Source organism: Gallus gallus, chromosome Z, assembly GCF_016699485.2.
Source record: "Gallus gallus isolate bGalGal1 chromosome Z, bGalGal1.mat.broiler.GRCg7b, whole genome shotgun sequence".
Taxonomy (NCBI): domain Eukaryota; kingdom Metazoa; phylum Chordata; class Aves; order Galliformes; family Phasianidae; genus Gallus; species Gallus gallus.
Window position 1 is genome coordinate 4417145 of NC_052572.1, and position 25432 is coordinate 4442576.

General features: G+C 40.3%; 1 long non-coding RNA gene across 1 annotated transcript in view; it reads left to right on the top strand.

The window, feature by feature from the left end:
• The first annotated feature begins 3169 nt into the window (after window positions 1-3169).
• Window positions 3170-25432, top strand: part of LOC107051913 — a 60791-nt gene continuing 38528 nt past the window's right edge. The window contains exons 1-2 of the long non-coding RNA XR_005843016.2: window positions 3170-3518; window positions 3694-6704. This is a non-coding gene — a long non-coding RNA (uncharacterized LOC107051913). The remainder of the gene's footprint in view (window positions 3519-3693; window positions 6705-25432) is intronic.

The following is a 25432-nucleotide window of genomic DNA, read 5'->3' on the forward strand; positions in this document are numbered from 1 at the left end:
ATGGAGGATGTCCATGTACGAGACCCAACCAAAGAGTCCTTCAGGATTTTTTGTTCTCTGTTCCAGTTGGTAATTTTTGCTGTAGTAGTTGCAAGTTGTCTCCAAACTTCTGCAATTCCTTTTCAAAACGACATCCTAAACTGCACAACTCCAAACTCATCTGTGGTAGTATTCTTTTATTTCCTTTTTCTCAGAGCAAATTTTGTCTAACTCTATCTGTCCGTTGCTTCATCTGTCTGTCTGTTCTGCTGCTCTGCAGTCTGGAAGGGACCGCCTTTTAGATTGTTTCATATACCTCTTTGTAGAGGTCCATATAATCTCTACAAAGCTTTGCCTGAGGGGTTCAAATTCATCTGTGATGGGGAAACTTCATTAACTTTTAGAATTTCATACAGATACATATAAATATATTTAATAAGGGATGATTTTGATCCACAGCCTTCCTTGGGGACCACTCCAGATGCAAAACATGTGTCTGTGCATATAAACAGCCAGAGCTGGGGAGAGAAATCCTAGTTAAGGTTTTGCAGAGATTGTTCCAGGACAAAAGAAAATCATGCACTCATTGCTGCACTGCACAGAATGCGCTAAAGGAGAACAAGAAAAATGAAGGAACATGCTATTCTGCCCACTTCAGCAGTTAAGCTTTTGTTAGAATACTCTTAAGCAATTACAAAGCTGCCAGGACTGTATTTAATTAAATATATAAATATCCACACAAAAATAAAACCCAAGCAACACTTACATCATACCTACAAGGTGTTATTGTTTTGTTTATTTTTTACAGATGGGCATTTTGTCAGGGAGAAATTTGCCAAGTGCTGTGAGGGAGAGAGGGAAAGAGAGAGAAAAAGAAGTGGAGGGATGTAGAGAAAAGAAATGTTGATGCTGCAGGAGAAATGGCATCTCTTATATTTCAGAAATGCAAACACTACAGTGCACATGTGATAAGAAAGTGTGACTTGAGTTCCCTACTTAAGGCTTCACTGAAATTGCCCAATACTTATGGGAAAACAGATGACAGAGTAATTAGAGACAGTGCATATAATTTATCATCCATGGTCTTGAACTTCGTGCAGCTGATTTGGATGACCAGATGACTTGTACATGTAGACTAAGTGCTTGAGGTGGGGAGTGTGGTTTGAACAGAGCAGAGTATTAAAAAAAAAATACTTATTTACCCAGGATCTTCTGTCTTTAAGCCCCCTAAAATACAAAAGGCATGCCTGGAGCTGTCCTGATATGGGGGAAATTCTTTCTGAGACAGATTTCACACTGCTAGAGGCACTGGGGCTGCTTTACTGCTGATGGACACCCCAGACACCTACAATTTCAAGCATGCACTAAAGTTCTGCCTGCACATCGCTGTGCCAGGAGAGGATAACACCTTGCACTGGAGAGCCTTTGGAGCTTTCCAGCTGGGAGTAGCATAGATACTGGTCCCAGTTAGTAGGAGTGTTCACCAGGTGCTATCTGATCCAAACAGCAGCAGTAGCCCCATTCCTTTGTGGCTGCACATGTACAGGGACATATCCCTGAAAGGCTGTGTCATCACATGGTGTTGGGGGCTGCTGAGTCCCACCTAGGGGAAAAGCTAGCAAAAAGTTTGATCCAGAGCTTTTGGCATTAGTGAGACAAGTTCAAAACATGCATGTAGTCTATATCTTAAACTCTAATTAGTGCTGGGCAGAGCAACTCAGGAGCAAAGTGATGCAGTGTACAGTTTATGTCCTCTTGGTTATATAATCTCAGTAATATGACTGCATTCACACTGAGTAATACTTTCTGAAATGCTAGTGTGTTGCACGGAGGCTACGGAGGCACCAGTAATAGAAAGTATTGCTCTGCAAAACAGCTTTTAATGGGACTCAAATCCATCAGGTACTGTCTGGAAATCATATGGCCTGCTGCAGCATCCACTCATGTATTCTAGTGTTGTGATTATTTTCTTCTGCCCTAACAGGGGTTCAAACCTGTAACAACTCACCATTCCTTGCCATGGGAGCTGTGCCTGCGGGTGCTACCATCCCCTCTTGGGGACAGGACTTGGCTCTCAGCTTGAACAATAGAGGCATTTGGGTGTGCCTGCTGGCTGGGTGCAATCACAAAGGGACCCCAAACTCATATGGCCCATACGTGAGGCTTTCCTGTCATTTGTTTTGCATATATTTTGCATCCCCTCACGACCTACAAGAGCGTGAGCCTGCAAAGAAGGCTTTTTTAGAGCAGAGGAAAATGTGCCCATTGTTACCAGTGGATGTGTCAATCTCATTCCCTAAAGGGGGAAAAAAACGTGTTTAATGTGAAATAATGGTTGATTTTTTCTTTTGTTTTCTAAAGGCTGTGGCTGAGGTTTTCAGCAAGGCTAAGGGAATTAAATACCTGTTCCTTTTTCAAGTGAAAAGTCCAAATCTCTGACCTGAACCTATCAGGTAAATGTTTTGCTTGCTGTATTTTAGCCTCAGAACCGATTACATGTTATGCTATCCATGCTCCTCTATTACCTTAACCATCCCATGATAATCGTTTTCCTGGTAACAGACTCTGTGTTAATTCACAACGAGAAAATCTCAGGGACATCCATAAGCTCCCACATAGAAGCACTGATGAGAAAACAACTTAGCATTGGGTGCGCTCTCTCTATTTTTCTCCGGTGGTGGCTGCAAAATGAAAATGCTCGACTGATAAACACTTGTGAGGCAGGTGAAAGAAGCTCTCATTTCAGGTGCAAATCCAAGATCTTCCCCCGCAGTTTGAGGGAGAGGATTAGGTCCCTTTGCCACACATTTCTCCTATCTCCACCCCTCCCACCCCTCCAGCCCCCCCTTCGGCATCTATATCCAAACCCTGCATCTGAACAAAAAAGCTGTATCTGTCCCTTAGTAAAACATCTTTTATTTGCCAACTTGTTTTTCCCACAGACTCCCGCTCCCTTTTGTGTTTGCGCTAATGTTCCGAATGTCTACACCGCGTAGCTGATGATTATTTGTGAGACAGAGTGAGTTAATGCAGATTTGCAAGCTGTTCCCATTTGTTAAATGTCAGAAAAACACATGCAAGTCACTGGCTTTAGCACTTAGCTGCCAGCTGGCTCTTCTGAAAGGAGGGGACAAATGACAGTCTATCAAACAGCATGCTTTCAAAGAAAGAGGAGACCTGTTCCAGAACTGCAGCTTCAGAGGCTCTTTTAACAACATAAGCAAAACTGGGAGCCAACCTCATTTTTTCCCCCTGGCTGTAATGAACACACAGCTTAGCTACAGCAGTCTCCCACCCCCAGTAAAATGAACTGGAATTACAAAGCTTATGAAGAAAACAAGTGTCATTTTTTTCCCTCTATCTTTTTCCTTTCTTTTTAATTGTTTTTTTTTTCTTTCTTTCCTATTTCTTTCTCTTTTTTTGGATCGAAAGTAAGACCAAAAAATGTCAAAAGGGAAAGGAGAGGGGTTCTGAGATCAGTCTCAAATCTCAGAAGAAGACTGCGGGAAATGGTGCCAAATTGAAGTGTTTATCCATGGGTAAGTGCCCAGTGTAGATTAACATATTTTAATTATGGTCTCTGGGTTTGCTGCGCTCCCTGAAGAATACACGGTTTAGGCCTCACTGGTGAGCCAAAGTTGTCGGGGGGGAATTTTTGTTTGTCATGCATGCTGATGGGGAGCGCTGTCCTCAGGATGTGCCTTTCTCCTCCAGCAGCCTCAAGCGGAGGCGGCGCCGGCTTCTTTGTACCACTCGACATGCTCTGATCTCAACCTGGTGGCCAGCGGCTGTCAGCACGGAGGCCTGGGCATGGTGCTGCTTCCCTGGGTGATGTCCACCAGGACCTCCAACATCACCCGCTCATTAGGATGTCTCTGAACAGCTGTCATGTGGTGCTGACTTTTTGTCACAGCTGATAGTGGTGAGATTAAAGCAGGTAGCCAGAGGCTGAAAGACTCTCTGTTTTGTTACAAAGCTCTGAGTCATCTAGTCTCCTGTTATAAATATCAGTCCTCAGATTTGGATTCACACTGAGTCACTTGCAGTCTTGGATAGGACCCATTGCACTAATGGGCAATTTTGTGTTGCAAGACTATTAGTATACAAGATTGCCACCATTGTCAAGATATCAAAATGTGATCTTGTGTGTTTAATAGTTCATAATTAACAAGCTGTATTGCTCTACTGAACATCTTCCACTTATTCAGTCAGATTTTGAAATGAGTAGTCAATTCCCAAAGTTTTTCCTGTTTCAAACTCAGTGTTGGTTCCGGAAGGCATACTGGGAAGAAGGAGGATTGTGTAGGGCAAGATTCAGGTGTCACACTTTGTTACATGAAGTCAAGTGCTGCCTACACTAAATGACCATATTTGCTTTCACAGAGAGAAACAAAACTATGAAGGTAACCTGAATAGGCTTAAGAGAAAGGAGTCCCTACTGCTTACTTCTATCACTGCAGGGAGCCCAGGTGTCCCAGGGGACTTTAGGATCATTGCTAGCCAGTGAAATGAGAAAAATAAGGTGAAATGAAGACTTTTCTAATTACAGACACTGCTTGCAAAGCTCATTGCTCTGTAGTTCATAAGTGCACTTTAGGAGCAATCTCAGAGAAGGACTTTGGCTTTGAAAGTAGTCTCAGATTGTCATCCAAACCACACCTACTCTCTTCTTGATCCAAGGGAAGCATAAACCCCCTGGATATGTAAGCTTTTACCCTGAAAACATACCCTAGGGAATCCTCAATTTGAAAGTGAGTGGCTAACTAATTAATCCCAGCAAGATCCAGGAATTAGGCAAAGTTAAGCCTCTGAATCTGTTAAGTACAAGTTGAACAATCTTCAGTGTCTTCAGGATCAACACATGGCCTTGCTTCTGTCTGTTTTGAAAAGGAAAACAACTCTAGATATAACCAAATGGTGAGATTTCCCAAGTTCCAGGCTATCAGCATTGAAAAGAGTATGAAATAAGATACCTCAATTACTCTAAGCTTTTCTTTATGGTCTCCAATTCTAGATTTTGAGTCTACCTGGAGAAATACTTTGAGAATTGTCGTTCTGCAGCTGGAGCAACTTAACTCTGTTTTGAATTTTAGGTGCTAAGGATCTTCAGAGTTAGATCCACTGAGATATTTAGACCCACAGATATTTTGGCACCCAACTTCTGTTTGTCCCACCACCTGCATCAACAGAGTTTAAAGTCAACTTGGGTGTAAAGAGCATCAGAAAATGAAAGTACCAAACAATCTCTGCCTTTAGAGAGAGAGAAGGCAGTTGTTATCTAAAAATTTCCTCCACATTAGGTTCTTATTATCTTTCCTTTTGCACCATCAACTGTTCCATGCAATTGTGCTTGGAATCATTCAACTGAAAAGAAAGGCTCCCCTGTCCATCTTCCTGGCAAACGTGTTCAAAGGTACCTCCTTTTTTCATTCCCTTTCTCAGATCTGGCTGGTGAAGCTTATCAAACAGAGCGTTAACAGCATAGCCTCTCTAAGTCTCCAAAGTCTGACCCCAAATACAGAGATCACTGAATCTGTTGCGGGTTAGCATATGGCACTTGTTTGAGAACATTGTTAGTGAAAGACTGAATCCGGCAGCCTGACAGATCCAAGTCTGCTGTAGCTAGCTCTATGCCCTATAATCAACCACTACTGATGCTGGGCATATACTGCCTATAGATACACACACACAGGCACTCATATGCAGCATATATGCATTTATAAATGCACATACACATCCACATTGGTCACAGGTAGACACACAGAGCACTCATACAAACAGCCTGTAGAAACCACTTCATCCTGTCCTCTACCTGGCTGATAAGAGTGAAAGTCTGTCAATGCAAAATATATATATATATATATGTGTGTGTATATATATATATAATACGTACATATATATATATACATATGTATAATAAGTATGCATGCATACAAGGGCTGCTCCATAAGTAATAGCTCTTATTTCATTATGTTGGCCCACGATGTCAGAGGTGGATGTTGGTGGTATCACACTGGGGGCTGATCCTTCCCATCAATATTCCACTACACTTTGTTGCTGTGTGAAAAGCTGCATATTCATTGAAGTTTTCTGAAGGTTTATGGAGACCAACCAGTGGATGTCAGCATGGTAAGGAGGTTTGCGGTGTGTTTCAGCAGTGGAAACAGTGACAGTGGGTCAGCTCAGGTGCTGCAGATTTTTGTTAGTGCAGCATGCAAGCTCTTGTTCATTGCTTGTGAAAATGCAGAGCTAATGGTGGTGTCTAAGTTGAAAAATAGTGTTTTGTATCTGAGAATCTGCTCTATCAAATAGCATGTTTGTGCTCTTTGAACCTGATGTAGTTTCCATGGAAATAAACAGGAGGCATTATTTTTGGAGCAACCTATGTATTTGCAGGCACACGTGTATAAAATATAGATCCACTAGTAGCTAGGCTCAAAACTTCAGTGTGCCCAGTGGCTGCTCCTGGGTCCCAGTCTTACTAGTTGCAGGCAAAACCTAAAGGGTTAAGTAATCTGAATGAATGGGGATTTTGGCTCCTCAGGTTATTTTGGTTCCCCCCCACTGCTAGGCTCTCTGCTCCTCTGTGTGCATGGAGATGAGCCTTTTATCTCACAAGCTGACAAATATCTGCTTTCTGTGAGATTTTTTGTTGCCTGCCTAGATCCTGCTCTGTCTCTGAGGCGCATAAGCTCTGTCATGCTCATTACATGGAGAGCATCAGGGTGAGTAAGCCCTTTCCCTTCATTTTCTTGAAAAATGTCAGGTTCAGACTTAAGCAGTGAATGCTTGTAGCAGCAGAAATGTGGTTCTTGTGGGGAGATGGTGAGACAAGTCGGGTCTAGTAAATAGAGCAGAGCGCATCTGGAGGGGCTCTGGGAGTCCTGTCATCAGCTCATGGACTTCACACCAGATGAAAGTCAGCATCTCCTTTTGACAAAAGGGGATATTACTGCTAGCTTTCTCTTGCGACATTAGAGGCTGTAAGTAATGCTAGCAAAATACTTATGCTGTTAGTGCCAGACATACAAGCCACTGGTAATATTGAAATCTCATTTTTAAGTGCACACAAGACAGATTTTCAAGGATGCTTAGATTAAAGATCAGCAGATGTGAGGGGGGTTTTCAAAAGTTGTTATGAATTTCATTCCTATTAACTTCAGCAGAAGATAAGCGTTATTTTCTAACTTCACTTGCCACCTATGAATATCCTTAAGTATCTAGATGTCTTTAGAAACTTCCCTGGGAACTTTAGATAGAAACTTCTTCGTTTTAAAAGTGAGCACAAAGTAATATTTCTGCCAGAGTGTTTAGGTACTATGCTGTCAGTATCATAATGCAATGCTTATCCTTTCTCTGGGGAATGGTTAGTCACTGACTTACTGGCTGAACTAGATTCTTGGGCATGATGGAGGACACATTAAACATGACAGAAGATATGAGAAGTGAAAAAAGCAAAAGCTGTATCTTGCTTTTGGATTCATCCTGAGCACTGTGTTACCCGTGTGGCAGATGTGCTTAAACACACAGTGGTAAAATAAAAAGCTTATGAATCGAAAAATCTTTCTTTTCTTTTTTTTTTTTCTTTTTTAAGTTTTGTTTCTTTTTTTGTTGTTGTTGTTTCTTTTACTACTTCCTTGGTGATTTTAAGCACATCATCCTAGGCATGTGTCCTCGTATTTTCTCAGTGCACCCTGTAGACTTTACATTGAGCCGTCTTTGAATGAGGAGGCTGAAGGACCTCAGTTTACCAACACGATGTTGGGATGACCATCCTGCTTCTGCAGCCAGGGCTAGCACTTCTTCTGACAGCAGTACTGCAGTGCAGACACACAGCTATTCTGGAGCCAATTTAAATCTCTGTCTCACAGTGCTGTCTTACACAGAGCAGGTTTATGCTTAAAGGTTGGTCCAGAGCCCCAAAAACGAATAGGATGCAATGCTTCAGCAACCTCCACCTAAATCATGAAGTTCTCCCCACCTCAATTCCATTCCTTGAAATAGGGATAACAACATTTTTTAGCACAGTACCTGCTTGCTCAACACAACAGATCTCTAATCATGCAGGGAACGAGAGAGGAAAGGGAAAGGCAGATGGTATCATCCTAATGCAAATAATAAATAATCAGAGTAATCCCTCCATCACAACAAGACTTACATTAAGTGTAGAAATAAGGAAAAGCACTGCTGCAGTCCCCAGGAGTGAATCAGAGAAGGATGTGGCATGAAGCAATCTCAAGCTTTTTTCTTCATTTGTCTTTTTTCCTTTGCGTGTGTGTGGTTGTGTTATAATGAGAACAGAGCAATTTGAGAGGGTAGAGGCATAAAATTATAGTGCTGGAAGCCAACTTCTGTGTTTATAAGATTTTTGTCAGCATCTCATGAGCAGGGTGACCAAATGCTCACATTGTAGGGTCTTGTTTTCATGATCTGCATCCATATGTCACACACTTAAACAGAGAGGCATAGTCATGGGATAAAGCAGGCAGATCTGAAATGTCAGTGCTCAGGTAGAAAGCCTTCTTTCTCCTGACTTCTTTAGCTGAAATGTTGAGCATTTACACTCATATTGCTAGTTCTTGGTTGGGCTGTTTCTATTTCCGCAGTGTCCTCATGCCTGTCATTGCTTGGACCTGGTTCAATAAACACATTAGCCACATCTGAGAGTACAAATATTTCTTCAGAGGCTTAAATGTCTATTTGAACACGTGATTGCAGTAACCGCACGTGCAGTCAGGATCAGCCCTGTATACAACATCAGCACTGACATGTCCAAATTTAGGCAGATCACGCATGAGAGGAGGAACTGCACTAGGAACAGAGAACACTGGCTGCCCACATCGACAGGTCTGTCTGAGGTGGTCCTGCAAATAACAGCAGATGTTGGTTGGGACGACCAGTCCCTTGAAGATCCTCCACAAGGAAGATGCACATCACAGTCTAGCATGTGTCTGTGCTTCTCCTGGGCAGAGCTTTCTGCCCACTCCTCAGCTGCTAGCTGAGGGTAGTACCTTTAACCCTGCTGACAGCAGTGGCAGTGGGGTGCCGAGTAGAAAAGGGCCCAAGGTGGCATTTAGTGGCACACTGAAGCCTAGGAAGTCACTGTGGAAAACCTCCACAGTGCCACTCTGCTGACATTGACTCGGGCATCAGGTTATTCCGGGGAAAGGGGTATTGCTCTGAAGATTCCCTTTTAGGAGAGACTGATACAAGTGGAAAGTCGGCTGCAGTCCTGAAAAAGGAGATTTCTTCTATTGCAATTGCTTCTAGCTGATACAAGCTTTCGCAAACAATGTGAGTTGAGCAAAGTGAGTATTTAATATGTGAAGAATGATTTATAGTGTGCTTTGCAGAAAAGTTTTCAGCAAGTCTGAATTCTCTATTAAAAGCTGCTTGCTTCATTACAGAGCTACCAAAATAGGCAAAGAAAATATTCCTTGCTTATCCCAAGACTCCTTAACTCCTGACAATTTTAATAAATCAAGGAACATTTGTAAGTACTAAATGTTAAATGTGTATTCACAGTTAATTTTTAATCAACTAACAACGGTGATGTGTTAATTGAATGCCATTAAGAAACCATAACTTGATGCATTAGCTATTTTCCAATGCAGGGGAACTTTTCCCAAGGCTTTCAGTTGTTGCCCAGGCTCCTCTTGGAGAAAAAAAAAAAAAAGAAAAAAAAAAAAAGTGTGCATATTTTAAATGCATTTTGACCCAAACTGGACTGCTCAAACCCTAAAAGTGATCCAAGATCACATAAGGTTCTCTGAGATTCATAGTTTTGTGAACATGAGCTGAATTTTAAACAAGCCTGGGCTATGTTTGAAGTTATCTTTTGCTTAGAGGTAGTACTTACAACCTGAAAAATGACTGTGTAGGCCCAGCATGTAGACTCCTGGCTTCAATGTTAGTTGTTTAATTTTTGAGATGTCACCTCAGAGGTCAAGGAGAAACTCAGAAGGGTGACATTCAACTCATCTTTTTGAGGTTTACAAAACTTGCTGGTTTTGTATCCATCTTTTCAGCTGGCTCCTCAGCAGTAGAACTTCTTCCATATGAGGAACAAGGCCTAGATAGCGCAGAGTTGGTGACTTTATTGCCACCTGCTGAAGAAGTTACTGTTACAGCCCTTTCTATTCACTTCTGCTCTTGCTGGCCTGCTGGATGGATGTTTCTACCTCTCCTTAGAGAAAAAGAAGGAGGTTATTTTAGCTAGACTAATTAAGGAAACTTTGCTCACCTGGTTGAGTCAGGATGACAGTGTTCACATAAGTAGCTGAGGTGGCAATTGCCATGGGATGACTGTGGCTACTCCTTTGGCCTGCTATGGTACAGATTTTTTTTTTTTTTTTTTTTTAAAAAAAAGGTGGTGAAGCCCCAAATTCTCCTCCATACATAGTCCTTGTATGGATGCTTTACATATTTTACCAGGGTCTGAAATAAGTCTGATCAGAAATGCAAAGAGGAAAGGGGGAGGAGAGAAGCGAGACAAAAACAGCCAAGTTATAAATATCTCTATTTTTAGATACTCAGATGAAATTTGCTATGGGGATTTTTAGTGATGGTAATCAGGAGAAGAATGAAGGGCATCAGTAAAGATGATTGAAACCTATCCAACAAAAATAATCTACTGCAGTTGGCTCATTTTCTTTCTGATGTTGTGCTCAATGAAATGAATTTAAACTGTTTATTTTACAATTAACATGCAATGTGCACTTCCAAAGTAATTTATGAGAAACAATTTTCATTTTATGTGGGGCTGCAGCAGACAGAGAGCAGAGCTTCAGTTCACAACTGCAAGGTGAAGTTCCAGGGAGGGGAAAGGTGCTTTCTTGTATGTGAAATTTGCTACTTTCCATTAAACTTACAAATGCTATCATTTTATCATGTCTCTTGGCTGTAAGGGTATATATAAGAAAAGCATCTGCTCCTTTTTAGGGTACCTGGGAAAGGACCCTCGCCATGACAACGAGAGAGAATAAGAAAGGAAAGCAGAGGCAGAAACCAAGTCTGATCAGTAACACTAGCTGATGAGCATGTGAAATGCAGGCATGTTTATTCCATCAGGGTTACAGACAGAGCATTTAAAAACTGAGAGGCAGTGATCAGATATAAACAGTCAGTTGAACAAATTGATAAGAAGAGAAAAAATGTGAAAACATTGATTTGAGCAAAGCTGTATGACTGAGGATTTATGAATCAGGATAATAAGAAAAGAATCATCTAATCATTAAATCGTAAAATTGTAGAATTGTAGAATCATAAAATCACAGACTCATAGAATCACAGAATTGCAGAATAGCTTGGGTTGGAAAGTACCTTAAGTACCGTCTAGTTTTGATCCCATCTGCCATGGGCAGGACAGTTAACCACAAGACCATCTTGCCCAGGGTCCCCATTCAACCTGGCCTTGAGCACCTTCAGGGATGGGACATACAGAGCATCTCTGGGCAACCAGGCAACAATAAGCAAAATGCTGAGACACAGACCTGGCAAAAAACAAAATGAAACGAAACGAAACGAAACGAAACGAAATAAAATAAAATAAAATAAAATAAAATAAAATAAAATAAAATAAAATAAATAAAATAAAATAAAGGCAATGACAAGAAAGTGTTGCTAGTAACAAGAAACAAGGAGAAGTCTGAGGTACTCAACAACTTTTTTTGTTTCAGCCTTCACTAGTGACTGCTCTACACACAGCCTTTGAGCAGATGGTTCAGAAAGTGGGAACAGGGGAGCAAAGCCTCTCCTGCTGGAAGTGAAGATCAAGTTTGCAACCTTGTGGGGAACCTGAATGTCCATAAGTCTAAGGGTCCTGATGATATTCATCCTAGAGTCCTGGCTGGAGTAGTCACCAAGACACTTTTGATGATAATTGAAAAGTCATAGCAGTCAGGTGAATTTCCTAGGGATTGGAAAAAAAGACAATATCACACTCATTTTTAAGAAAAGTAGAATGAATAACTCAGGGAACTACAGACCTGTGAGCCTCACCTCTGTGCTGGGAAAGATCATGGAATAGATCTTCCTGCAAGCTATGCTATGGCACATGGAAGAGAGGGAGATGATATGGAATAACCAGATGGTTTCACCAAGAGCAGATCCTTCCTGACCAAGTTCCCTTTGGACTTCAGTAAGAGCTTTGACACTGTCCCCCATAACATCTTTCTCTCCAAATTGGAAAGATATGGATTTGACAGGTGGCTTGTTCAGTGGATGAGGAACAGGTTGCAAGATTGTACCCAGAGAGTGGTGGTCAATGGGTCAGTGTCTGGATGGAACTCATTGACAAGCGGTGTCCTGTGGGAGTCAATACTTTGACAAGTAGTCTTTAACATCTTTACCAATGACATTGACAGTGGGATCAAGAGCATCCACAGCAAGTCTGCAGATGACACTGAGGTTTGGAACTTGGTTGACACACTTGAGGGACAGGATGCCATCCAGAGGGACCTAGACAGGCTCAAGCAGTGGGCCCAGGAGAGCCTCATGAGGTTCAACAGATCTAAGTGTAAGGTCTTGCACCCGGGCTGCAGCAACCCCTGCTATCAGTACAGTCTGGAGATGTAAGGATGGAACAGAGTCCCACTGAAAAGAACTTGGGGATACTGGTGGATGAGTTGAACGTAAGCCAACGTGTCCTCGCAGCCCAGAAAGCCAACTATATCCTGGGCTGTATCAAAAGAAATGTGACCGTCAGGGTGAGGGAGATGATCCTGCCCCCAACTCCTGTTGGACTCTGGATTGCAGTGTCCAGATATGGAGTCATCAGTACAGGAGAGACATGAACCCATTGGAATGTGTCCAGAAGATGGCCACAAAAATAAGAAAAGTACCCTACAAGGACAGGCTGAGAGAGCTGGAGCTATTCAGCCTGAAAGAGAGAAGGACCCAGTGAGAACTGAGAATGGCCTTCTCTCCCAGCCCTGTGCACCAGCAGTGTGTGCTCCCAAACCTGTTGCTGGGGGAGTGGTGGGAGTGAGGTAAATGAGGGCTCCACACTGGCAGTTGGAGTGGGGCTGCAGGTCACAACCCAGTGCCTGGTGCCCTTCCTGGAGGAGGAAGTGTGCTGGGATCATGGGCACCTAGTTCTTGCAGTATTACAGGTAGCATCATCATGCCTGTGAAAGTCAGGTAGCAACCAAAAGCTTTGTCATTACAATAGCAAAAGGTTGAAGCAGAATGGTAGGAAACAATTTTCATCATGAGAGGCCAGTGTCAGACGGAGCTGAACTCCTCAGCAGTCCGTGTCCTGTAAAACTAGGTCTCTTCTGTTGCCCTCCAGCTGCAACTCACTGATCTGTGTGTGACTGGAAGAGGCAGAAGTAACACCATCCTTTCTCTGTCTCACTGATTAAAACCATTCTGAATTGTGGATTAATAACCATTATCCATACACATCCTCCGAAGGGATGTCATCAGCAAGGATGAGCTGATGATCTACGTATTAGCCTGAGATTTTGAGGGCTAAGGTTTGGTTTCTTGCTCTGTTATGTTTCTCCTTTGTGACCATGTGCAAGGTGCCTCCAAAGGAAAATATGCTGGGGAATAGAAGGATCTTGAATCTTGAAGATAGTTTTAACAAGAGCAAGTGGCTGGAAGCCAGACAAATTCATGTGAGAGAAAAGGTGTGCACTTATAATAGAGCAGGGAAATAATTCTCATAACAAAATAAGGAGATGTGGGGAACTTTCTAAAATTTGATGTCTGCAATTCATGGCTGAAGAGTAAACGTAACAAAGACAATGTTTTAGCCAAATCCTAGTGACTGGGCTTAGTACAGTGATAGCTGTGTGGCTGTTAATAACTAATGATATCCAAATGGTTAGACTGAGCTAAAAAAAAGTCTTTACAGGTCTTATGTTCTCTGAGGCTATAAAGTGGAAGGATTTTTGAAGGACTGTGTCCAGTTCCCACCTCAACTGTTAAATGAAGCAAATATGACTAAATACAAGATAAGTGTTACAGGATTCATCTCGCCTCACTTAAGTTGTCTGTAAGTAAGGCATCTAGTAATTAGTCATTAATTTTTTTCTGCTGAAGTTGATGGAAACACCTCGTAGCCATTTTTGCCTGCATTTGCATTATAGGATACTAGGGATAGAACATTCTCTGGTCACGCTGTCTCATCAGGTAGAAGAGAGCCTAAGTGATTAACTTGGACCTGATAATGATTTTTAAAAAGTGGATAAAGTTGGATAAGATAAACTTCAACTTCTGCATTCCTAGTTCAGATGTGTAGCAGCTGTACTGTTATCTTCAGTCTTTTTGTCTCACAACACTTCGTCTTATATTTATCACACTTTAAAGACAGTCCTACATTTCATATCAACACCAAAATGACTTTCACTTTACCAAAAGCAAGACTTTGCTTAAGAATTAATTGCCCTCTGAAGATGTTTACTACTTTTTATTATCTATGATGGAGCCTAGGTGTCTAGCTCAGACTCAAATAATTTTATGTCCTGAGCTGTACATTTGTTAGCAAATGTTAAAAACTTGTTGTGTTTCATCCTAGCTGTGCTGGAGCTTTAAAAAATGGTTTTGAGAAGAAATCTGAGACTCACCCAGATGAGAAGAAATATTCACATGCTGTAAAGAGGATGGAGAGGAACATCTCATGTGACTTCATGTGTTGAAAGGTTTTAACACTGAAACCTGACTAATCACATTAAGCTGAAACCATGAGCATTGATGACATCAGTCACAGATGCCAGTCCCAAGATTATGCCAACCATCATACGAATCAAGCCAAATTCACTGACTTCAAACATCTTTTTTATCTGTACCAGTTAAAGATAGACATTCTGTTATGTAGATGATCAAGGAATTTGGAGCTAGAGACCAAATTCCATACAATATTTGGTTTCTTAGCAAACTTGCTAAGTGAGACGTACACTGGCTGCTTTGGCAGTTAATAAAAGAGTCACCTCAAGGATGTTTCAAACCAAAAAAAGATCACTTTTTCAAATACCATACTTCGTTTTTTTATTTTTTTTTCCTCTGGGATATGAGAAATTCAGGGGTGAAAAAGTCATAACTTACAGTCATCAACTGAATGTGTAAAATTATAGAGGATGAATCCGTGATGACAAATCAGCAAAAAAAAACCAAACTAACTGCAATTGTGTTCTGCATCCTAGTCATAATTTTATTGACATTGCTGGGTGTATTTTAATACTTATTCAAATCTCTATGTAAAGATATTTATATATTCATTGGTAGATATTTATATGTTTATTTATATGAATATTTATATATTCATATAGATATTCATATAGATCTCTCCACCAAGCAATTCTCTAATTAGGTACTGCCAAAGAAGAACAGTATTTCAAAAAGAATAATTTTGGATTTGGAGAAAGTTTGCATGAGGTAGCAGCTTAGGTCCTGATCCTGTATATAAATAGCATTACAGTGCAATTCATGGTAGCAATTACATAATTAACATTAGCTATGTAACACTAGGCCCCATCAAGCTAGCTAAGGTACACATATATCACATTTGACTATAAATCAACTATAAGTTGTGGAAGAAAAACATAAAAATATGCCACCAGACAGACTCCTCTCATGGTGTGGAAATTTCCAGTGGCATTTTGCTGTGGTTGGGCATGATATTTTTCTTTTATTTATTGGCTGGTCATCTTTTTGCTATCTGAGGTAGCAAGTGATAATCCAGCGTATCTGCTGACAGAGACATTTAAATGTTGTCTGTTTATGAGCCTCCGTGATGTTTTCCATTTCAGAATTTTAATTGATGTTCTCTCCTCCAGGCAATTATCTCTGCTAAACTCTCCACAGTTTCAGCTTTAAGTTCACTGACTGCCCCTAGGAATAGCTGTGTTTCTCCACCTAGGTGACCTCTGTGAGAAGCAGCAAAGCAGATTTCTGGACAAATTCTCTCATCTTATCTGCTACCTCACTTCAGCTCCACTTTGGTCTGCAAGGGAAGGGCAAAACTGCTTCTTCTAGTCCCTAAGATGTAGTTTCTTTTCCTCCAGCATTTCTCTGCTCCTAAGTATCAGATCTTTTCTCATTTTAAGGTATGCTTTCATGGCAACTACATGTGCTTAGAGCTCAAGCAGCTTCTTGAACATAGTGGTCTGCTTTGATATCCTCACACAAGAGGAAGACACATCTGGCTCCACAGTGCGGGGGGGGGAGGGAGGGGGGGACTGGGGGAGGAAGAAAAAAGAAAAAAGAAAAAAGAAAAAAAAAGAAAGAAAAAGAAAAAGAAAAAGAAAAAGAAAAAGAAAAAGAAAAAGAAAAAGAAAAAGAAAAAGAAAAAGAAAAAGAAAAAGAAAAAGAAAAAGAAAAAGAAAAGGAAAAAGAAAAAGAAAAAAGAAAAAGATAAAGAAAAAGAAAGTCAAGCAAATTCTTTTCAAAAGTCCAAGGATGGATTCAATCTCAAATGGTTTGCATTTCATCCCAAACTAGCTATTTTCACTCCAGGTATAATCCTCACTGATATTATCATGCGTGTGTTGCTGTAAACACAAACTGCACTGCATTTGGAGATGGAGTTTTTTTTCCACCCCTGAAATAAAGAGTGACAGTGTAGTTTGCTTGATGTCAGAGAAGAGATGGAATACTTGAGCCCAAGACTCAACATCAGAGAGTATCTGACTTAATGTTGTGGGCAGGATATAATTTGATCTGTACAAATACTTCACTGTAACACAACATGGATTGCAATTCTTCCACCTACCAAAGACATATTTAGCACTGCCAAAGCTAAATGTGATCCTGGTATGCCTGAGCATTTTAACACACATGTTAAGAGTCCATAAGAGTTAAGCAGATGCCCTCCTGATAGCACAGGTATTTTCCATAAGCTCTGTTCCACTCTTTATGGAATACCACGGGTATGCTGGTGGCAAACTTTGATTATACTGAATCCTCTGTTGTCTGCAGGTGAATAAATCAAGAGAAACATGAAAGAAATGGGAGCAGAATATCACTTTTCCTAGGAACATTGTGATGCTTATTCCTTATCCCAGCAAAGTTGGGGATAAGCAGATTTTACCTTGGTTTGCATCTTCACGTGGCAAGCTGTGCCTAAATTTCAAGCGCCAGGTCTCACTGCCCCTGATGGGAAGAAGGAAGGGTATCTTTTCCTTGTATTAGATTTTCTAATATTGCTTGTCTGACAAAGGTTATTTTATCTTGGCTTCATTCCAGTGAGGTGAAGCTTGGGTTCACTGTGAACTCTTTTCCTGTGTCCCTTATTCTTTCTCACTGATATTAACAAATACAAAATACCATGGTTTGGATTTAAAAATAACCTGTTTTCATCCACCTTTCATGCTTGAAAGGAAATTTGTAAATTGTCAAGTTGACTTAATTTTTCCTCTGGACTTGCACCTATTTGCTGTAATAAGAATTTTCCCCTTGGGTTTCACTCATCTCCAGCCTGTGGCAGAAAAAAGGGATTAGGATTGTATTTGTCTTCTTTCTGAAGCCAATACCCTTTCAGCAAGTCTGCTATCAGTTCTGGCTGCCAAAACAGCATTTTAATGCCTTACCTAAGGGTCAAGTATTTTATATTAAGTTAACTTTTGCCTCTGCTGACTTTCACTATTCTATTTACTTTGGAATCTTCACTCCTTATGGAGTTTACAATTGTTTTATGTTCACTCAAACCTGTATTATGCTTTTTGGTTCTTCCTGCTAACCCTACAAAGAAATGGGGACGGAGTCTTGGGGCTTCTTCATCCTCCAGTAATGGCCCATTTTAATGAGTTTATCCTCTGATTTGGAGAAACTCAACCCTTTGGCATCAGGAGATGGAATTTCTTGACACTAAGTGCTCCGCAAATGCATTTTTGTCAGAGCTACGGACCATTGGTACCTGGGGGGATTTACACAGTACTTAGCAGACCCATTTATTTGCAATACAAAATAATGTTTTGTTTACAGCATCCTCCCCACAGGGCATTAATCATATGGCACCTCATTCCAGCTGCAGATTGTCAATAATCCAGGGCTCTTTTTTGTTCATTTTTTGTTGTGGTATAGTAGATCTCTTATGTCTTGTGTTAAGAAGAAGGATGTATGAAGTTCTGTGTAGAGATTTTTCCAAGGTGACTTGCAGTTTTGGGAGGTTTGTGAATTCTAGCTCACAGAATGAGAGGTGTACATGAACTAGATGGGTGCTGTTGCTGGTCTCTGAACAGACATTACAAATGCAGGATGTCAATAAAATGTCTGCCACAGTAGTACAGAAGGGCAAAAATTTCTATCAGCAAACTACTGTTATCTATCATTTTACTTAAAAAAAAAATCATCTGTAAACTGTTACTTGCTATATCAACAAACTATTGTACTACAGAACATAAAACAGTTGAACAATGAGGATTTCTTCTGGGGAATGATGAGTTTTTTGTTCTTTCTGACCTGTCTATTTGAATATTTGCCTGATATTCAGCAACACTTCACCTACTGATCTAAAAGATATCAATACATTAGATAAATTGCTCAAACAAATTTCATATTGCATATGTGTAACAATGTCAATGGATTAAATAGAATTTTCCAAATGATGCACAAGATATGTCAATATTCCTTTTTTTGAACTGATACAAGAAAAATCAATGACATTTTTCTTAAGGGAATACAATCAATCTAGTTTCCAACAAGGCCCTTCTGGTATCTAAACGTATAGATAAATGTATATATATAATTTTATACTGTCTTTAGTACTGACTCGTCCATATACATGTAACTGCCAGACTCAACTTGTCACCTGAACCACTCATTAGGAGCCCTCACCAGTTGTAATTTTACCTCAGCAATACACTCATCTGTACTTTGATCCTTATTTGTTTTTTCCTCCCAGCATACAATCAAGCCACATGAGTGCATATAGGAAAACAAGCTAAAAAAAAAAAAAGAATGTTTTATATTCATTACAATTTTTTATTGTACCAATGAGGTTACTTTTTTATTTATGTGAGATTCTTTTGTCATGAAGTTATTTTTAAAAGTATTTGGCTGTAATTTCATTTATCTGATTTTATTTCTGCTTTCCTCTACTGAACAAATTGGAAAGTGGTAGGATGAAAGATAGAAGGAAACGGATATCAAAAAGCAATAGAGGAAAAAAAATGTGTCCACTTCATAATGGGAAAATTTTGAGGACAAATCATTATGTTGACAAATAATTTTCTCCAAAGACATTCCCCAGTTTTGAAAATGAGTCACTTTTATTAAAAACATCTTCTATCTGAAAAGTTCTGGCTTGCCATTCTTTTCTATCACTGGTCATTTCATCTACACCTCAAAATCATGCCACATGTGGAAGCAGTCCTGCTGTACTTGTGAAACAAGCTAGACTTGAATAAACACTGTCTCTTCTTCCTTATCATATCTTGTCCTCTGTGATGTCTTTGTGTCTGTCCTTACATAGCCTCAATCCTGCAGACTGCTGTTTATTGCAGGAGGATCAGTGGTTCAGGGTGATAGTGCACTGCTTTTTCTGTAATGTCTAAATGAGAGTTGGCTGCACTGCAAAATAACAGCAACAACAACAAAAAAAGTGATTATTGTTGCCCAAAACAGTAGTGCTTTAAAGGGATAAACTGAGATAACTAGTTTCAGAGAACTGTTCTGCTGTGTTCAACAGTGTCTGCTTGTGGGTTTGGAGAGATAAATAGTTCCTAGTGATGGGGCCTGCTGCTTCCTGCATCATCCCCAGGCACATCCCTGTGCGTTAGCACTTTCACAACCTGATCCCTTTTAATTGGATCAGATAGTCTTTTTCCTTCCTTCCTTCCTTCCTTCCTTCCTTCCTTCCTTCCTTCCTTCCTTCCTGCCTTCCTGCCTTCCTGCCTTCCTGCCTTCCTGCCTTCCTGCCTTCCTGCCTTCCTGCCTTCCTGCCTGCCTTCCCGCCTTCCCCCCTTCCTCCCTTCCCCCCTTCCTCCTTTTCCCCCTTCCTCCCTTCCTCCCTTCCTCCCTTCCTCCCTTCCTTCCTCCCTTTCTCCCTTTCTCTCTCTCTTTCTCTCTTTCTCTCTTTCTTTTCCCAATTTATGAATGACAAATTCATTTTATATGAGATAGAGGTTTATATTCACTTCAGGAAACACGATATGTGCTACCTTGGTTGTCATACAGCATCAGAATTGTCTACCATCTTCCATGAGGTTATTATGACAGGTTCCCGTGTTTGTGTGGCCTGGCTCCATGAAGCATGCCACATTTGATGAATGTCTGACAAACACGAATTGCTATTTGTAGGCTTGATTTAGATGTGAGAGAAGTTTTGCTGGGAGAGCTGTTCCCTCTGGATATGATCTGATTCCAACCCTTTCAGTTCAGGACAGTCAGTTTGAAACCCTGACTGAATGACGGGTCGATATCCAATAACTCATGATCAAAAGCTGAAGTCTTCTTAGTCAGCAAGACTTGGGTTTCCTTCAGGGGATGAGAACACTGTGCAACCATTCTGACAGAGACGCTATTTCTATTTCCCTTTAATCTGAGGACACTACAGGCAAAACTAACTTGGCATGAAACATTTCTTACATTAATTAACACAGCAAGATAAAAAATAATAGAATATATATTTTTGTGCCCAGCCAGTTAAAATCAAATCCAATTCATTTTAGGTCAAAGCTATGCAATTAAGGTCAAGATTTCTTTAGGATGTATGTTTTCCACTTAATTGAGCTACCCTATCAGCAAGTTAACTTTTTTCCTCCAACTACAAGCAGGAATATTAATAAGACATCATGAAGCTTTTTATTTTTTTCACGACTAGATTGCTAAGTGTCACGTTTCTTTAACACAGCAACTCAGAGAGGAATGACAAATGGATCTAATCTATCGCCATTCACCATGGTATCCAGGTACAGAGCATGAAAATTTATGATTGTCAAAAGATTTTGCCATAAAATACCCTGCTGTCTGCTGCCTAGTTGAGCCAGCATTGGGGATTTCTTTGTCTTCCCTATTGGTACGAGTCAAGTGTCAGACCTGACTTGAGTTTTGCTTTGGGACAGAATCTTTCAAAGGTATATGACACACACATCATATCAGCATTTGGTCAACATCTTCCTGAACTGCTGAGACCATACTAATCTTAAATTGCTGATTTGTTTTCTCTTCTCTTCCCTCTGTTCATTTATTTTACAGAAAACATCTTCTGTTGTTTAATGATCAACTGATTTTTTTTCAGGCATGTCATGTGTTGTATTTCAGCATTATTTACTGAAATTTGTCATTTTTCTGATACTGTTTTGTTAAGCTCATCTTGGAGAACTAGCTTATGTGTCTGAAACTTGAGTACAGGAGAAAGGACTTTGCAGAACTTTTGACTTCTGAAGTCCTGGGTCCTAAAGGGGAAGACAGCACCGTGAAGGACTTGCCCATGGTAACACACTGGTGATAGAAAAAGCCTTGAGAGACTAATTCTTTTGAAAACAAAAGGCAGACAGCACTAACCAAAGCAAAACACAATATGGGGAAATATCTAATGAGTAGTATTTCTGCTAACTCAAAGGAAACTGCCAAATCACATCCTTAGTTAGCCAAATACTGAACCTACAATTTAAGTATCCCTACTGACCAAAGCCATTCCCTCCTTTTAACAGATGGAAAGGGACTTTGTTAACAGTAAAATTTTTGATCACCAAGTTTCCAGTGTATATCTGGGACAATGACAGCCTCCCATGAGATGGAGAGATCATTTTGTTTGTACCTGTAAACAGATCATGGTCTGGCATTGTTGAACATCTAATGCCAAAAACCATCTAACTTTGCCCCTCATCCTTTACATTTCTTCCTGTTTTTAACTGTTACTCATTTTTACAGCACCTCAGGTGTGTAAGGTTTTCTGAGCTATCATAAAAGCCAAGCGGTCCCAGTCCATTAGTGACGCGTAAAAGCTGTTTGCAGTTTTATGTCTGCTAGTTTAATCGACTTTTCTGCAGACTACCACATGGCGTTCCTTCCATTATATCACACTGAGGTATAGGAAGAGAGCATTCAGCGTCAATAGGATCAAAGCACAATGAGCAAGAGCCATATGAAAACTGAAGAGCTGCTATATGAAAAGTATTTCCCTTTGGAACTGGTTAAAGGCTTTTTCTTGCCTCTTGTTAAAGGTAGATCCGAGCGGGACACTTCTGTATTGCACAAAAATCAGAAAACTCCTCCCAAAGAACACCGGATTTCATATTAATAAAAAAGAGCCCACAGTTTTCTCCCCAGCCATTTTGAATTGGGGAAAAAAAAAAAAAAAAAAAAAAAAAAAAGTACTGAATGACAACATAAGATCTGCTATACCTAAAGTCAACAAAAGAAAATTGGGTCACTGATGCTGTCGTCTCAGAACCAGTGCTTAATTTCACTGGCTGAGAGAGTAGAGTCAGGAGGAAACCCTTGAATGGAGAAAGGAGAACTACACGTGGCTTAAACTACAACATAAAATCGTAAAATCTCCACTTCTCTTATGCTCAGAGTAGACTAAAGTCATTCCTGCCAAAAACAAATATTAAATCCACTATCTTTGGGACTCTAACCTGTCTGAGAAGTCAAAAATATCGTATGTGGGTCTGTGGCCTGTAGTCCTCCTCTAGGGTGGTCCATCCTTTTAAATAAAGAAATATTTATATTCTCATACTCATTAGAAACCTCAAAGAGATTTTTAAGAAAATACAGTCAGAAAGACTGTCTTAAAATCATTTTAGCACAACACTCAGTAGTGATCAAAATGGTTAATAGTATGTTAGTAATAGATAGGAAAAGAAATGGTGACTGAATGGAAAGATATGGTGCTTGCAGGATGTTAATAGATCTCCCTGATAAGTTCTGGGAAGGAGGGGAAATTGTAGGCTACAAGTCTAAAATGCTGCATGCTGTTATGCTGTTTTACTTAATGGACTTAGCTGAGAGCACACTCTGCCATTCTAATTCAGCAGCACAGTCTTGGGAGTAAAAATTTGCCTGATCAAACTCAGTTCACTGACAGCTTGGACATAAAGGCTGCCTACACAGTAGTAAAGAAAGAAAGAAAAAAAAATGAGAGAGAGAGATAGGGATCATTTTGGTAAAGGGTTGCATAACTGAATTAGCAGAATAAGAGTCAGCTAAGGAGAATGTATGATGAATAACTTTTATTTCAGCACTGCTGAAATGGGCAGAGTAGGCATTTGAATGAGAAATATTAAGAAATATTCCTTTACACAGAGATGATGGAGAATTTTCCTATCATGTAGGTAGATGGAAGGAGCTCTGAGTCTGATTCTCAATCTGTTATGACAGTTTGCATCACTGTTGCTCCATTTACTCCAGATTTACGCTTCAGTTAGCCTAGACAAGCATGAGGATTCCCATAGTCCTGTCTGCTGCTAAATGTTCTCAGCGTTTCTGTATTTGCCCATGTATGCCTGGTAGATATCCCGTCGTTCTGTGGGCTGAGATGCTTTAGTGTTATTTCCCAATGAGTTGTTTCATTATTTATCCGTCCCTGGAGGAGGATTTGTGGGAATGGCATTGGAGAACTGTCAGCACTTATATGTTCTCGTTTGCATCCTCTTGGCAAAGTGAGTTCCAGATCAAGCAAAGCACAGCTCAGATTTGAATTCATATCCTAACTAAGCACATTCACAAAGAGAAAAGCCTACACTCTTTAGGGTTTTACACACATTTGGCAGGTGCTGGGGAAAAAAGTAGAGTGTGTAGGCTGCATGTTCATTTTTGTTTAAGAGCACAGTGCAATACGATAATGTAGAATTCCCTGGGGAAAATCAACTGGTGACACATGTTTTCTGTGAATATATCTGCAGCAAGGCGAAAGAAAATAGATTTTACTGTTCCTAGTTCATTTTGTTTTGTATGCCATACTGATGTCAGAAAGTCCAGACGTCAGCCTGAAGCTGGAGTTTCAGACTGACAGAACTTGAAATAATGACTAAGTCAGGAACAAAAAAAAACCTGTATAATTAAACAAAGATTGGGAGATTCTCATTTAGTGATATTTGCTAAAATAATGAAGCCTAGATAAACAAGTTGTTTTCCTATTTTACTGTGTGGCAAATGCACTTAGAGAAAGACAAGAGCTTTGTAATTTGTTTTTCATTCTTTCCTTGACCTACTGTATAATTCTGTCCAGGTACCTCTGTGGATGTTTCCATTTTCATCTCTTGTCTCACCTGCCTGTTTAGCTATTCAGGGATGCTCTGATGCACTTCACAATGGCAGTGCAGGAGTTTGGGGAACCAGTCTCCCACATGTCCCAGCACCTGTCAAACTCCCTCAATATCTGCAGAACACAAGAAATATCTTCAAACTGATGAAAGCAGTAAAGCAACAGATATTTTGCTTATGCTGCAGTTTTGACATTTATCAGGAAATTTACTTTGTAATGAGGGTGAACAGAGGCTGACCTTCTTAATGTTTACGAAGTAAATCAAAAATTGGAAAATTCCTCCTGAGTACTGACTGAACCTAAATATTACTTAATTCCAGGTATCTAGGAAATGGCTTATTAGTTGGTGTGTTTCTAGGGGAATATAGCACATCTGTAATCTCCTAATGTTTTGTAACCATCTACATGTGGTATTAAAAAGAGAGAAACCAGCAAAACTGAAAGACGAATGTGTCATGAGAAGGCATGACCTCCTTGAGCCAGTGTGGTGTGAGAGCTGAGCTGAGTGATTTTCGAATGGAGGCTAACAGCCTCTGGAGACAAACATGGGGAGATGTCAAAGGAGATTTTCTCCAGAAAATAAGCTATCTCTGTTGAAAAACATGTCTTACACAGCAGAAGGAGTTCTGCCTAGTGACTTGGGGGCAGAAGATGGAAGGAGATTCAGATTCTGTTTCTGTGGTGATGACCCTGAGCAATCAGCTGTGCCTCCCTAGGCCTGTTTGCCTAAGCAAACTTTGTAAAAAGTGATACTAGTAAAGAGAAGACTTAAGATCCAAAGTGCCACAGGGCAAGATTCAGGCTGTTAACTTTGGCATCTCAGAAAATGAAAAAAATAGATACCTGACTGTAGGAGTGCAATGCAGGCTGGGATTCAGCACAAGATTCAGACCTCCAGACATAAATGTTTCTGTAAGTGTTGTGGGTCTGTTTGTCTGTTGCAGTCAGCACAGTACAGTCAAAGTATTAAAAGCTATTTCTTCAATTAATTAATACCACAGATAGATAAGAAAATGCTAGTATCCACTTTAAGGTGGATTGAATAGTGTTTCATATAGTACTGACTGAATAACTGCTGAACACAATGAAATCTCAGTCTGCTAAGCCCAGCTGTAGACATTTCCAGCTATGCATCAAATATGAAAGTCTAAATCTGGCCTTATTTGTATCCTAGGTCACTGTTACTGCTCAGTGACTAGAGGGAGATAGCTCTGAATTGCGATCCAGAAGTCAGCTAAGTAATCGAGACCTAGCCAGAAGGAAAACCGAGATGTAGAGCATCTCTGAGGTTTCATG